Raw genomic sequence first — 14,471 nt, 5'->3', positions numbered from 1 at the left:
TCTGGTCAAATTCCCAAACTGGTAAGCCTATATTATAAAATAGATTTGACCCTGAAACAAGCCCAGTCTGTCATTTCCCCCTCCTCCACTGGAAGGATTTCCCACATTTATTTCTGCATGTTACTAATCCCGAGGAATCTGCCCTTTCCCAGAAAGGAGCTAGCACACACCTAGCTGTTAGTAATTGTATTATCAAAGATCCCTGAGTAAATAACATTTTTTTGGATTTTAACTTATTAGGACTTCTGTGGGGTCTCTGGGTAGCCTAACTGTAGACATCTTGAATATTCTATTATTTTCCTCTGAAGTACAATAGTGAGCATTCCCACCATCTATGCAGATAGGCCCCAATTCCGCCACATCCTCAGCAGCGTTTATGACTCTCTCTCTCTCTATATATATATATATACACACACACACACTTCCCTTAGCTTATTTCACAAACACTATCCATTTAGGGTGCATGTTGTGACTCAAGGCACTCCTGTATTCACACACTACATACTACTGCAATGATATTTGTACAATATACACCTTGAGGTATCATTTGAAAACTAACACCACAGCAGTCAATACTATCATTGTGAAATGTATGTGGAATTGTGAAGTACACAGATGTTATGCTTTTGAGTCTGTGACTACAGGGTGTTTAAAACTGGCAAGGGGGGAGTTGATAAACAGATTTTCTCCAGACACAGAGAAGAGGCCAACATCCCAGACCAGGTGTGGCCAGATTCAATGGGCTATTCATTTGTATTACAGGTTGCAGGAAGAGAACATTTACAGTGTAAAACAGCAGGAGGAAGCATCATATTGGAGCACACCAGAGAACACTTTAATCAAGATGGAGTCGGCCCCACCAGAGGAGGAGACTGAATACCCAGGGGATCAATTTGACCCTGGAAACAAAGGCAGATTGAGATATAAGGACACCGTAAAAGGGTGGCACCCACCTCTTGTGAGCACCCCTTGGCCAGGTGCCTGCACTCAGTCTGTGGTGACCGGTCAGTGGTTTCTCAGGTGGGTTTTTAACAGCCTTCTGGCTGAGTCACATACACACACAATCTGTATGTAAAACAAAACACTTCTACAGTCCATCAGGGGCCTATCCCAGTACCCCTCCCCAGGTTCAGGCTTTAAATGATCCCAGCCCTGGTATGAAGTTGTACTCCCAGGGCTTCCTCCCTGGAGACACTGTCTTTATCTACTCTGGGCCTTTCTGGCCCTAGATCTCCAGCTGGGCTGCTAAACCATCCAATCTCCTTCCAGAGATATCAAAAAGTCAATATTCAGCCCCTTCTCAACTCTCTTCCTTAAGGTTTAAGCCACTACCTTAGTGGCTGGCAGTGGTGGGGAAATCCAGGCCTGCCCACAACTCTGGGTCCCAGCCAAAAGACCTTATGAATAGCTGCCACATGCTGCTGCATCCTCTTTAACTAGTCACTATGCTGCTACAGTTCCCTGGGCCACTTCACCATGGCCCTAGCACCTTCACAAATGCTTCACCCTTGCTGTAGGGCTGATATCTTTTACTAAGTCCCAGCAGCCAGCCCAGAGCTCTCTTGCCCCCCAGTCCATACCAGCAACTGAGCTGTCTATGGTCCTGCTGCTCCTTCAGTCAGCCAGGAACACAGGTCTCACAGCTCCAGATAGCAACTGATTGTGCTCAGTTACTGCAGCTCCTTTTACTTGGCCCTGCTGGGCTCTGATTGGCTTCTCTCTGAAGCCTCTCCCTGATTGGCTGCGTCCCACACAACCACTCTAGGCAGCCTGGAGGACTCCTCTACAGCTCCAGCAGGGGCCCTTTAGGCCTTGTTCACCCCATCACAGACACACAAATATTTTCAATCATCCTTCAGCTGAGGAGACAGGGAATCCTGGCTAACATTTAGCCAGCTATTGCTGAGAAAGGAAGATTGGTGAGGAAACAACATTTAACAAGTCAAGTTAGGCCTTAGCCATTAGAAAGCATATTTTTTATTTTTGTTTGTAACCATTTCTATCTTTATTACTTCTACTTGGTATCACTTAACCCGTGGCTTGTGTAAATAAACTTGTTTTATTTTTACTATAAACCAACTCAGTGTTTGAAGGAAAGGGTGTGTTTACCCCAGCTAAGTTAATAAGCTGTAATGTACTCGCTCTTTAATAGAGCAGCAAACTTTGATATCTTCTGTACTGCAGAAAGAGATCTCTGAGGAGCTCGTGGGCAGAAGTTTTCTGATTGTTAACGGCTAGGCAACGTTAAGACTGGTAGAGTCTGGAGGATTTTGCTGGTGAGGAAAACAGCATGGTGTGAGAAGGCGCTGACACAGTCTGATCACCAGCAAAGCTCATTCTTGCTGAGGCAGAGAAGTAACCCAGTGGCTCACAACTCTGGGTAACCCCAGCAGCATGTTACATGCTTATACTAGGAAGATTAGCACCCACATTCTAGTGATGTCCAGGCTACCAGTTGAGTGCACTCTTGCATTTCTACCAACATGATGTCTCAAACTCTCTCTGAGCCCCCTCTATGCTTGTGTTTACACCCTTGCTACCTCGCAGTGCATCAGCAATGTGGTAAAACAGCTAATACTGACATTTTTCTAGTTTGGACAAGGCCTTAGACTAAATTGCACTCAAGTGGGGCTGTGCAGGGAAAGGCAGACAGATAATCTATGCAGGGCAGAGTCTCTCCATATACTGGGTGTCACACTGGGGTCCATCTGCACTGAGCCTGAAGAGGTTAGGTAAAGGGGACATTAGTAATGAGATGGGGGTGATGGAAGAAAGAGGCCAGGATCCACATTTCCATGGATCAGAGGTGGAGAAGCTGCTTTATAGTCCTGTGGAGGGAGTGGGGGCAGAATAGATGCAGTATTTCAAATAATGCCTGAGGCAAGCTGCAAGATAACTTAACAGTAAGAAATGATTTATAAAATAAACACAGGCCTGATGCTGCTGCCCTCTAGCCTGGCTGTAATGATGGTCTCAGTCCCTGCAATTGGTTCCTGCCTCCGTCTGTGAGAGTGACCAGGAAGCATGGCATCGCATAGGGCCCTGCAGGAGGTGTGGCAAATTTAAACTTCTTTCAGAAGCTAAATGCTTTATGGCATCGTGGATTCCCTCCCTCCCAACTCCATGGAGTTCTCCTCACAAGACCCAACTATTCAGGCTGTGTGGAGTGAACACAGTCAGGGTAAAGCTATACTGCAAAACCAATGCCATGGGAGCGAGTCTCAGAGCCAGGTCAACCGACTAGGGGCTTGCGCTCGGGGCTAAAAACAGCAATGTAGACATACCCACTCATGCTGTAACCCTCACGCAAGCCCCACGGGCTCAAGTCAGTTCACTGGGGCTCTGAGACTCACTCCAGCAGGGTTTTTTTCCTTCCTTCAGTGTAGACATAGTCTGACTTTTACCCTGAGAGAAGGAAAACTTAGGAACTTAAAATATCTGGACTGGACTGGATATCTTTCCCCCCACCTCTGTATGAAGTGGTAGAGAACAGACTAACAATGATATGGTTCAACATTTCATTAAATAGCCATAGCTGGTTAAAACAAACATTAATATTAATTAATATTATCCACTGGGGTCAATTAAGGCCTATACTCTTCTTTGCTGTGAAATACAGTTTTCATTTAAACACCCTGGTCATTTTTTAAAGCTATGCAAAATATTGAAGGCAAAACATACCCCAGTTTTTAAGGCACTGTTCAATTTTAAATAGGACCTCACCATATCAGCATTTACCAAAACACACCAAAACAATGAGCAGCCTTTTTAAGGGCAGGCTACCAGCCGTCTGCATGTATTGATTGAGTATTCATAATTGAAGTATGCAGGAATGCAAACTGAAATGAATCAATGCCAGTAGGGATGCCTAAAAGACATAAGTGAGAATTATAGCAATTAAGAATGTTGTCTCAAAGGAAATTAGGACAGTCCATTAATTACAATGCCTTAAAGGAAAATGAATCCAAATGAGAAAGAAAAATTAAAATATCAGGAAATTAGCAGAAATATAGAAAAAGGATAATGAGCAACAGTAGGGATTTATTCCCCTTCCCCTAGGCCTCGATTTGGTAAGGACATAGAAATGAATTTTAAAGAGAGAAAGAAATGGAACTACCATAAATTATGGAGCCAATATGTATGTGCTACCTGCCAGATCAATGGCTGCAGCTCTCATGGTTTTGATGGTGTTTTTCTAAATTGTTTTTAACTTCTCCTGTAATTGATTCCATGAAGAAAAAAAAAAAAGGAGAGGTCAGAGAAATAGACACAGTAAGGGTCATGTTGGAGCATTAAGCTAGACTGGGATATCAAGCTGACAGAGGAGAGAACAAATTGTTTATATTACCATAACAACTAGAGATCTGACCTCATTGTGCTAGGCACTGTACAAAAACAGTGTAGCAGACAGTGTTGGTCTCAAAGAGCTTACAGAATAAATAGAGAAGACAGAAGAAGGGTGAGAAGTGTTATTAAACCCATTTTACAGATGTAGAAATGAGGCACAGGGAGACTTGCCTGACATCATGCAGGAAGTCTTGGGCAGAGCCAGGAAATGGATCTAGATCTCCCAAGGCCCAATCCAATGTATTAACTGCAAGACCAGCCTTACTTTCTATTAGGAAGAGATACCTCCTCTTTCAGTCATGCTGCTGGGAGGAGCTAAGGGGAGAAATATGACAGAGTTGCTTTGGCCCCATAGTAGTTGACTGCACTGTGCTGTAAGTTGCCAAGAGTATTACTGAGGTCTACAAGTGCAGAGTCTTGTTTTAGGGATGGTCCTACTCAGTTCTCAGAAATGCTTTTTATAACTGGTAAACATTCTGAAATCCCCATGAATAGCCTGGATGTCACATATACTGCGCATGAACTGAATGTTAATGGAATACCTGTTTGTGGACTTCCATAGTGATTTACTGCTGATGGGAAAGTAACAACACAAATCCTTGTTTTATTGGGAAAATAACGATGCTTTTCACTTTTTGATGTGTGTTTTTAAATCTTAAAAGGTCAATGGTGACAGCTGGGAATTGTGTCATCAGCACCAACAGGTGATTGTCTCTGGTGTGTGTAAGCTGTGTGTACGCTCGTGCCTTGCCATCATGTATATAAGGAAGTCAAATCCTTGCTAGTGCCAGGTACCAGGAAAGGCTGTGAAAATAGAAACATACCACTAGTTGGGAGCTCTGATCTGCAGCAACCCCCTCTTTCTTTTGTCATGGTACTGACCCCTAGGGGCTGACAGCCTCAAAGTGTATTTCGTATTAATATTTTTGTTAACTTTTATATACAGATTTGAATTTTTCAGTTTTTCAAAAGGATACAGATTTGCACCTGCAGCTGAACAGGGAGCACAGATTAGAATATTTATGCCTCTAACTACTTGATTGCATATGCAACTCTCAGGACAATTTACCACTTAGTGAGTATAAAAAAAAATCTAAATGCCAAAGACCAAATCCAGAAAGGTGCTGAGCACTTGCAATCCCCATGGAAAGGCATGAGTCATTGCAATCCATAGATAAGCATCAGTAGTTGGTGCTGATGGCATATTTCCAGCTGTCACCACTGACTCCTGGTAAGGTTTTGGGATATGCTTTCATTAATGTAGCTGAAATAGATTGTTAAATTGTTAAAACCAACACCATCAGTGACCATGGAGGGGCATATTTTCCCTATTGAAATGAATGCATTACAACACTGCCTCTCTTCCCTTCTGGCACCCCAAGACGACTTGTATTGATTTGACTGAAGCCAATAGGTCCAGCCATAGAAAACCGCAGCAACCCAGGGTCTAGCTGACAGGACAAGTACTCTATGGGCCAGATCCTCAGCTGGTGTAAATTGGCCTTGCTCCATTGACTTCAGTGGGGCTATACTCATTCCACTAGCGGAGGATCTGACTCTATTTTTAATTCACTTTCTTTCCACACTAAAGTGCTCTGCTCAAATGATGGTATTTGTATGATTGTTCTGGTGCTTGGCTATTTCTGTAAGTGCAAATTCTGCTTTCCTTATTCTGTCATACCAATAGTGTATAATACAGAGTAAATAGCATCTGTTGATTGATGGAATCATTTTCATCTGAGACACAAAATGGGGGCTTAAGGCCCTCCAGTGCTGTTGTCGAAATGGATGCTACCGATGCTGCCAATTCAACTCCTGTTGCTGGTACTAATCAACATGTCCTTAAAATGATTACAGAATTGAAACAGGGCTGTAAAATTACCAGGTGGGCTGTATTTTGTACCATTTCCCATTTTTGTTATAGTCTTCCCTAAGGGAATGGATTTATTGGTACCATTAATCCCTCTTACAATCCATAGCATGGGAAGGAGATGTCACAGAGCTTTAATGGCTCATATATTTTTGTGAATTACATGATAATTATATCCAGCTTGGCACAAAATACTGTTTTCATCAAATCCAGTGTTTAAGGCAATAAATAGCACATTTATTCATATGTACATGTGTAAAAATATACATAATTTAAGTGTTCAGTGTCTATTTAGAGATATTTTCTATTCAATTTTCTTGAGTATCCTTTATATATACACATTTTAAAAAAGAAAGTATCAGGCCAACTTCATCTCTGGCAGAAGCTAGTGCAAAATTGTTTTAGTGCAACTGAAGCCAGTGAAATTGCACTTGCTGAGTTAATCCCCATTACGTGTTAGTTGACTTAAAAAAGTAAGTTTTCTTTTTTAAGGAAACAAATTCACAATTGCTCTAACATGGGAGAGCCCTTAAGGTAGATTTCAGGGAGTCTTTTTTTTTTTTTTTAAATTATTTTGTACCAGGGTGGCATGTCTGGAGAAATGGGCTGAAGTAAATAGGATAAAATTCAATAAGGACAAATGCAAAGTACTCCATTTAGGGAGGAACAATCAGTTGCACACATACAAAATGGGAAATCACTGCCTAGGATGAGGAACTGCAAAAAGGGATCTGGGGGCCATAGAGAATCACAAGCTAAATATGAGTCAACACTGCTTCTTTTGCAAGAGTGTTAATCATCATTTGGGATGTATTAGGAGGCGTGTTGTAAGCAAGACACAAGTAATAATTCTTCCCTTCTACTCCACGCTGATTAGGCCTCAACTGAAGTCTGGTGTCCAGTTCTGTGCGCAACATTTCAGGACAGATGTGGACAAGTTGGAGAAACAAAAATGATTAAAGGTCTAGAAAAAATGACCTACGAGGAAAGATTGGAAAAACTGGGATTGTTTAATCTGGAAAAGAGATGACCGAGAAGGGACATGATAGCAGTTTTCAAGTACATAAAAGGTTGTTACAAAAAGAGAGAAATTGTTCATTAAACTCTGAGGATAGGACAAGAAGCAATGGGCTTAAATTGTAGCAAGAGCTGTTTAGGTTGGACATTAGGAAAAACTTCCTAACTGTCAGGGTGGTTAAGCACTGGATTAAATTGCCTAGCGAGGTTGTGGAATTTCCGTTATTGGAGGTTTTTAAGAGCAGGTTAGACAAACACCTGTCAGGAATGGTCTAGATAATACTTAGTCCTGATATGAGTGCAAGGGACGGGACTAGATGACCTCTCAAGGTCCCTTCCAGTCCTACAATTCTATGTATTTTTAATTGGAAGATGAAGATGACTTGTTTTAAAAATTAAGAAGCTCCAAATCTTCTTTGTTTTAGCTTAATTGATTTTTGACATAGGATAGGATTGGTTTTCAATAGTGTGTTTGTTTATAGGCTTTTCCATGGAACTCACAGTGGTAATATCGGAGCACCACACAAACGTTGAGGTATGTATTTTAACCACAGCTCTGACAAGGTAGGAAAGTAATATCCCCATTTTACAGATGGGCCTCTACACATAGAAGGATTAAGTGACCCAACCAAAGTCATGTCCAGTTAGTCTGACATAGCCTGGAATACAACCCAGATCTCGAGTCTCAGGTATCTGAACTACAACACCATCCTTCTTCTGCTGAGGTTTACAGCGTTGCTAAAGCACAAGGAAACAGAAGAGCTCTTTCTTTCTGCAGCTGCTTTTACATTCAATTCACTTATTTGTCTTGATGTTTGTGTGTGGGAGAAGGATCAACTGATTATACACATCGGGATTGCTAAGTGGCATACAGGGCATGGGGAAACACTTACTTTGGTCTCCAACTCAGGATTATTGCTCTGTAATGAGCCTACAGAACGGCACAACAAATGACTTTTCACATAGCATTTGGGGATCACAAAACTAGGAAGTGGTACAATATTCTCATTATAATCCTGAAATTGTCACTTCCTTTCGCTCGTCTTCAGCCAGTGGCTGCCAGAGGCAGAAGGTTGGCTTCCATAATGAGGCGGCTGCTGTGCTGATCATTGTTGTAAGAAAGGAGAAGTCAGGGGACCCCTTAAGGGCAGGTCCATACTCTCCGCGCGGGTCGATGCGGTGAGTTCGACTTCACGGAGTTCGAACTATCGCGTCTGATCTAGACGCGATAGTTCGAACTCCGGAAGCGCCGCGGTCGACTCCGGTACTCCACCACTGCAAACGGCGGTGGTGGAGTCGACGGGGGAGCCGTGGAGTTCGACCCCGCCGCGTCTGGACGGGTGAGTAGTTCGAATTAGGGTACTTATAATTCAGCTACGCTATTCCCGTAGCTGAATTTGCGTACCCTAATTCAAACCCCCTTTTTAGTGTGGACCAGGCCTTAGTGACAGAAAGAGCCTGAATGCTGCCAATTGTTGAGAAGGGACCCAAATGAGATTAAACCCAGTGTGAGGGATTAAAGACAGAGTGACCTCCAGGCAGAAGAGAAAATGGAACCATCTTCTGATAAAATTGCTAAATGATAAAATGAGGGAGGGGCCAACAGCACCCTGGCTCTTCCTTCTCATCTCTCTCCTTGGGAAGCAACGCAGTACAGCACAAGGACTTTATTATTCTATTCCATGAAATGGGAGGATGTGCAGTCAGTATGGGGCATTGTACAGGTTAATACAAAGCATGGGTGGTTTTGGAAGAACTTTATACAATAGCTCCAGTTAGGAGAAAAGCACTTCATTGTCACAAGACTCAAAACTGCAGTACCATAAGGCTTGTTTTGCTTAGCAAATGCAAACACACGAAGCAGCTGGTTCTAAACTTTTCAGTACAGTACCTAGCCCAAAGCGGCCCCCATACAGACTGGGGCTCTGGGAACAATTGCATTACAAATAAAAGACCCCCATGGAAAATATTCAAGAAAATTGAGAAATTTTGAAAATCTGAAACATTGTGAACAGTTCTAACAAATAATAAATATTGTGTGATGTGCTCCATGAGAACATGACTGAGCCATGCATTTCTATCACTTGAGAGTTTCCCTATTAATGTTCTATTTCATGGTAATGCCTATCAGGCCCACATTCATTCTTACTTTGAGATGGAGAGGAAAAGCCTGACAAGACAACTATTTTTGTAGTTAATATTGTTCTTCAGCAGATGTGCGGATGGAGATCTGGAAATGCACTTTTCCATTCATAAATTACTGTCAGGAAATGAACTGAGGAAGAATATCAGGACACTGTTGCTTTTTATATATAAACCTCCCTATCATTTTCTTGGTTACATCACATCACTGAGTTTGTGGTTTGCAAGCAAGGGCTAGGAATACTAACATGGCATGAGCCTACTGACATAGTGCATCGGGGTTCCCCTTCCCTTTTTAGAATGAAACTTCTGGCCACTATGCTTTGTAAAGAAGTGACTATCTGACAGATCAGCATCCTACTCCAAAATGGGATGTTCGAGTTTCAGCTTGTGGTTCACAGTTTAGCCATTTTGCTCGACCTGTGTTTAAATAGGATTTACAATACATATACACTGGAAAAAATAGACTTAGTTATTTTCTCCCCAAAAGGAGGACAATACCCCTTGGGCATTGATGTATGTGCAGTCCCTCCAGCTGAGGCAGAGGCTTATAGGAATTCTAGTTAGTCAGATACATACAGTAAGTTCAAATTCGGCCATTTGTGAACAAGGGCACAACTTACAGATTTCAGCTGTCTGATTCTTGCTTATGGATTCTATGTTCATCATCATACAGGTGACATTTGGATCCAAAAACATGCCTCTGGTTAGACACGTAAGGAGCAGTCCTGCCTGCTCAGTCAACAGAAGGAACCTATGAGCACGATTAAGTCTGGTACATTTAAAGCATTATGAGAAGGGTAGGTCTAGTAGCTTAATGGATGACTGGAAGCCTGGAACTCCTGAGTTCTAATTCTAACACTGACTTGTTATATGGTTCAAGCGGGCTTCCTCAGTTTCCCCTATTATCAGATGGGAACAATAGAAATTACCTATTGGATGGGGTGCAGAGAGGATAATGTCTGTAAGTACTCTGGGATGAAAACTGCCTTAAGTGCTAATATATAAGTGTTAGCAGCAGAGGGCAGCAGTACATACACAAGACTACAACTTCTATCATTTTCATATGAGCAAAAATCTTGGCTTCTTCTTATAGTTATGTAAATAGACATAGATAGATATAGATTCACACTCAGACATGTATCTAACGCAATCTATCTACTGTAGTAAGTGTGGGCATGTACATATATTAATATGATATACTCTTGCTGCTCTTCTTTTAAATGAACTTGCAACAGAGGGTGAGTAAAAGACCAATTTTGATTGAAAATTAACTTTCAATAACTTTTGCAAAATTTGTCCTTCCTCCTTCTACAAGACTGATGTAAACACTTCCACACATACTTAATTTTACACTTGAGAAATAGGAGTGAAACCTTAACCTCCCTCTGCACTCCAGTTTTTCCATGTATTATACTTAATGTATCTCACATGGCTGCTGTGAGGCATAATTATCTATCAAGCTTTGGCAATTGTACCACCCACATCATCATAGTATCTGAGGGATAGAGTCACAAAGGGGTGTAGGCCACTAATTGTTAAACTGCCTCTTAGATGTCTAAGTCCAATATTTAGGGGCTACTGACAATCACAAAACCACTGTGCTGCTGCCGCCTAACTCTGTAGGCACCTGAAGTCCCTAGATTGGTGTCTAAGGGTCCAGCAATGGGCATGTGCAAAACACCTAAATCCTGATGCTGCCAAGCTGCTCAGCACCCTTAACCCAGGAGGTGTCCAGGGCCTGTCAGTTAAGTACATAAATCCCTTTGTGAATCTGAGCTGAAAGCCACACCTCTTTTCCTCTACATTTCCTACTGCCCAGCTTACACATCTCCACACTCAGGTTGCTGGCTTCTGTGAATCCCTTCCGCAGGTGCCTAACTCTCCCCATAAAATACATGGGGAGCCTGGGTGTCTCACTTGGGGCTGTGATTTCCACTGGACAGCAGGTCACCCAGCTGTTGTAATGCCTAACTCTTAAGTCTCTTTTGTGAATCTAGTCCGGAGGGTCTCAATTTTTAAATATATTGACCCTCATAACCCTCCTGCAAGGAAGAGGTGTGCCATTACCCTCATTTTACAGAGGAGGAACAGAGAGTGACTTGCCCATCACACAATAAGTCTGACACAGCAGGGAATGAAACCTGGGTCTTCCAAATCTCTGGCTAGTAGTTTAACTAGTGGGCCATCTTTCCTTTGCCAGCAGTGGCTTTGAGGAGCATGTTAAGAGCTGTGGATAGAAGGTAACATAGGAATGGTCAATACAGAATTTATTTTGCTGAATTACTGTACTGTAACCACTGGATGAGATTTCCCTAGATTGACATGGAGCCCTGGAGGAATGTTCTAAGACAGAGGTAGGGTTACAAATAGGATCCATGCCTTTTAACATGTCCATATACCTGCACTTGGCCTCAGCCTCATGCACTTCCATCCCAGCAACAATAACCTGCATGAAGCTATGGTGGCCAGAATAGGAGGGAAAAATTAATGCTGCTTTTGCAGTGTTGTTATATTCCAGATTTAGAGGAAAACCAGAATACTGGAATCTGGCCCGTAAAACAAGATACAAGTAATTTCTTCCGGGGGAGCCTTTTAGTTGAAACCAGATACCAAAATGGAGGTAACAAAAGCCTAAGTGATTCCGCTAACCAGTTAGAAATAAAACCCACATCACTTCCCTGAGTCAGACTTTTTGGAACTTAAGTAATTCTGAAGTTCATGATTCTGGCTTTGTTTCCCTGGCCATCAATCGTGAGTTCAGGTTGTTGATTTTCTTTAATTAAGGTTGTAAGACTGACTTCCTATTTCAATAATGTAGATCCCAGGTGCTGCACTTTCCTGTCTGCTTTCTGCTGTAAAATAGAGGAGCTTCATTAAAGGGACAGCAGGCTGATCTCTTTTGTGTTTGCTCTTTAGTTTCCTGAAGTTTAATGAGTTAACACCCTTCTTGTTAATTGATTCTGAATGTAAAGAATGACTAGTACAAAATACTGAGTGACTATATTTTAGTCCTGCAAAACTCAGAAAAAATTACCAAAATATACTTTTCTTCAACCAATATGAGGGTGATAATAAAAAGTTTATTGGCCCCAGGAAAATATAGTTTTGCTAGGGTATTTATATTTATAGCCCAGTTTTAGATACAAGTAGTTCATATTTTACTATAAACTTTGTTATAGTATTTATTACTGGAGATGTTCAACTTAGGCTCAATCCTGAAAGATTTTCCTTGTCCTTCACTTTGCTTACCTTAATCCTCAGCACCCTTACTCTAGACCTCTTCAAGGCCCCTGTAGCTCCATCCATGTCTCCCCTTTCCAAGCACCCTCTTGGCTTTGACCACTGGCCACCACCTCCCCTTCTAATATTCTTCATCTATGCTCTCCAGTTCCTTCCATCTCCATCCTCTTTATCTCCTGGCTCTGGGTGTGCCCCAGTCCATCTCCTTTCTGGTTCCCCTCCCACTTGGACCTTCTCTCAGGTTTCTGCCCTTTCATATTGGCCACTTCCATTCCAATCCTCTGGCAGCCTCTCACTTCCCAGGCCCGTTCCCTCCCGATCTGGCTCAGCCCAGATGCTGCAGCACCAAGCCATGGGGTTAGTATCCGGTCAGTTTATATTTATAAACATTTCAAAACTAATCTTAAACAGTTCTAAGTAACTGCTCCGTGACCATGGCCTGATGAGTGTGGCCTGGGCTTCTGACATAGGTTAAAGAAAAATGGGGGGGAGGAGATGGCATGAAAAACTGCATCCTACCACTTTAAGGCACATTCAGGGCTGCCTGGAAAATTTCTCCCCCGTAGCCCACTGTACGGAGAGTCAAGATTGGGGTTTTCCTTAGCCTACACCACTTTCCATAACTCCAACTGAAGTCAGTGGGAGCTGTGGCTGCTCTGCAACTCTGAAAACCAGGAGGATCAAGGAGTCTGAAGTTGGACACCCAAAAAATAGCCACCTGACATTAGCAGACACCTGAAGATAGTGGCCTGCCAGAGTCCTGCCTTTGCTTCAGCCTGGAATACATGCATCTCCTATATTAAATGTGTAGAAATATAGTGAGTGATGTGAACCAGGAAGAAAGTGACCTTTAGAATGTTAATTAACATCTATTGCACAGTATTCCCAGGACTGCCTCACAAACAAAACACTGACGCATACCAGCAAATTATCTGAGTAAACAATACATGGATAGAAATTAAAAGCAGCCAAAAGGCAAATCTAATCTTCACCTGTACAAGTTTGCTGCTTTTCAGGAAATAATATTCCAGAAATGAGGGAGATGCCACTGAAACTAAAGACACATTTCAATCCTCACCCCTTGGAACACTCTGGGAATCAATCCTTTTCTGTCTGCAGGATAAGGAGAAACTTTGATGCCTTTAGTACATCTTTACTTTGAATATTTGTTTCCCTTTGGTAGCATATTTCACACCCTCCTCCACCCCATTACTTTTGATGAAAATTCAGTACATTCCAGTTTACATCTATGGAAATCTGAGGCTAGAGATGCTAATTCTATCACACCCTGTGTAGCTTGTTGATAATACAACCCCAACTTTTCAATGATTTTTTAAAGTATTCATAATGTCAAATCATTTGCTGTAACTGTTTTAAATACTTATGTTGATTTTAGGTTAAATGGCTTTTTCAGCATGGGCTGGAGGATGGAAGAGAAGAGTTCTACCTGTTTTTTTATGAATTTCCCCCACTGCAATGTTGTACCTGTTAGATTGTTACGTGATGCGTATAAATCCTGCATGCTGTATTTCCTAAATTAGGAAACTTGTCCTTGAAATCTGGTCAACATAAAACTTGGTTGCCAAAAGAAATTTGGATCTGTGTTATTTCAGAACATTGTTCTGTGTTTTAACCTGAATAGTAATTAATTACAGGACCCCATATTATGCGAGTAATACAGACAAGTTTCAATTAAGTCAAGTTAACAGTCCTGGAAACTGATTTTGTGTGTGTTTGATATTGTGATATTCCCCCTATGAATGTGCTGTGCTCCAATTAACATTATTTTTGCTCTCACAAATCAGGACACTTAGGAAAGGAAGCCTGGCCTTGCGGGAAGCACTTTATTGGA

At 42.0% G+C, this 14,471-nt stretch overlaps 1 long non-coding RNA gene across 1 annotated transcript; it reads left to right on the top strand.

Moving 5' to 3' along the window:
• Positions 1 to 676: 676 nt before the first annotated feature.
• Positions 677 to 14,183, top strand: LOC120373229. Its single transcript, XR_005585457.1, has 3 exons — positions 677 to 1,020; positions 7,717 to 7,769; positions 14,016 to 14,183. It is a non-coding gene; the product is annotated as an uncharacterized LOC120373229 (long non-coding RNA).
• The last annotated feature ends 288 nt before the right edge of the window (positions 14,184 to 14,471 follow it).

This window comes from Mauremys reevesii, linkage group 10 (assembly GCF_016161935.1).
Source record: "Mauremys reevesii isolate NIE-2019 linkage group 10, ASM1616193v1, whole genome shotgun sequence".
Lineage (NCBI taxonomy): Eukaryota > Metazoa > Chordata > Testudines > Geoemydidae > Mauremys > Mauremys reevesii.
This window is presented reverse-complemented; position numbering and strand designations above follow the sequence as displayed.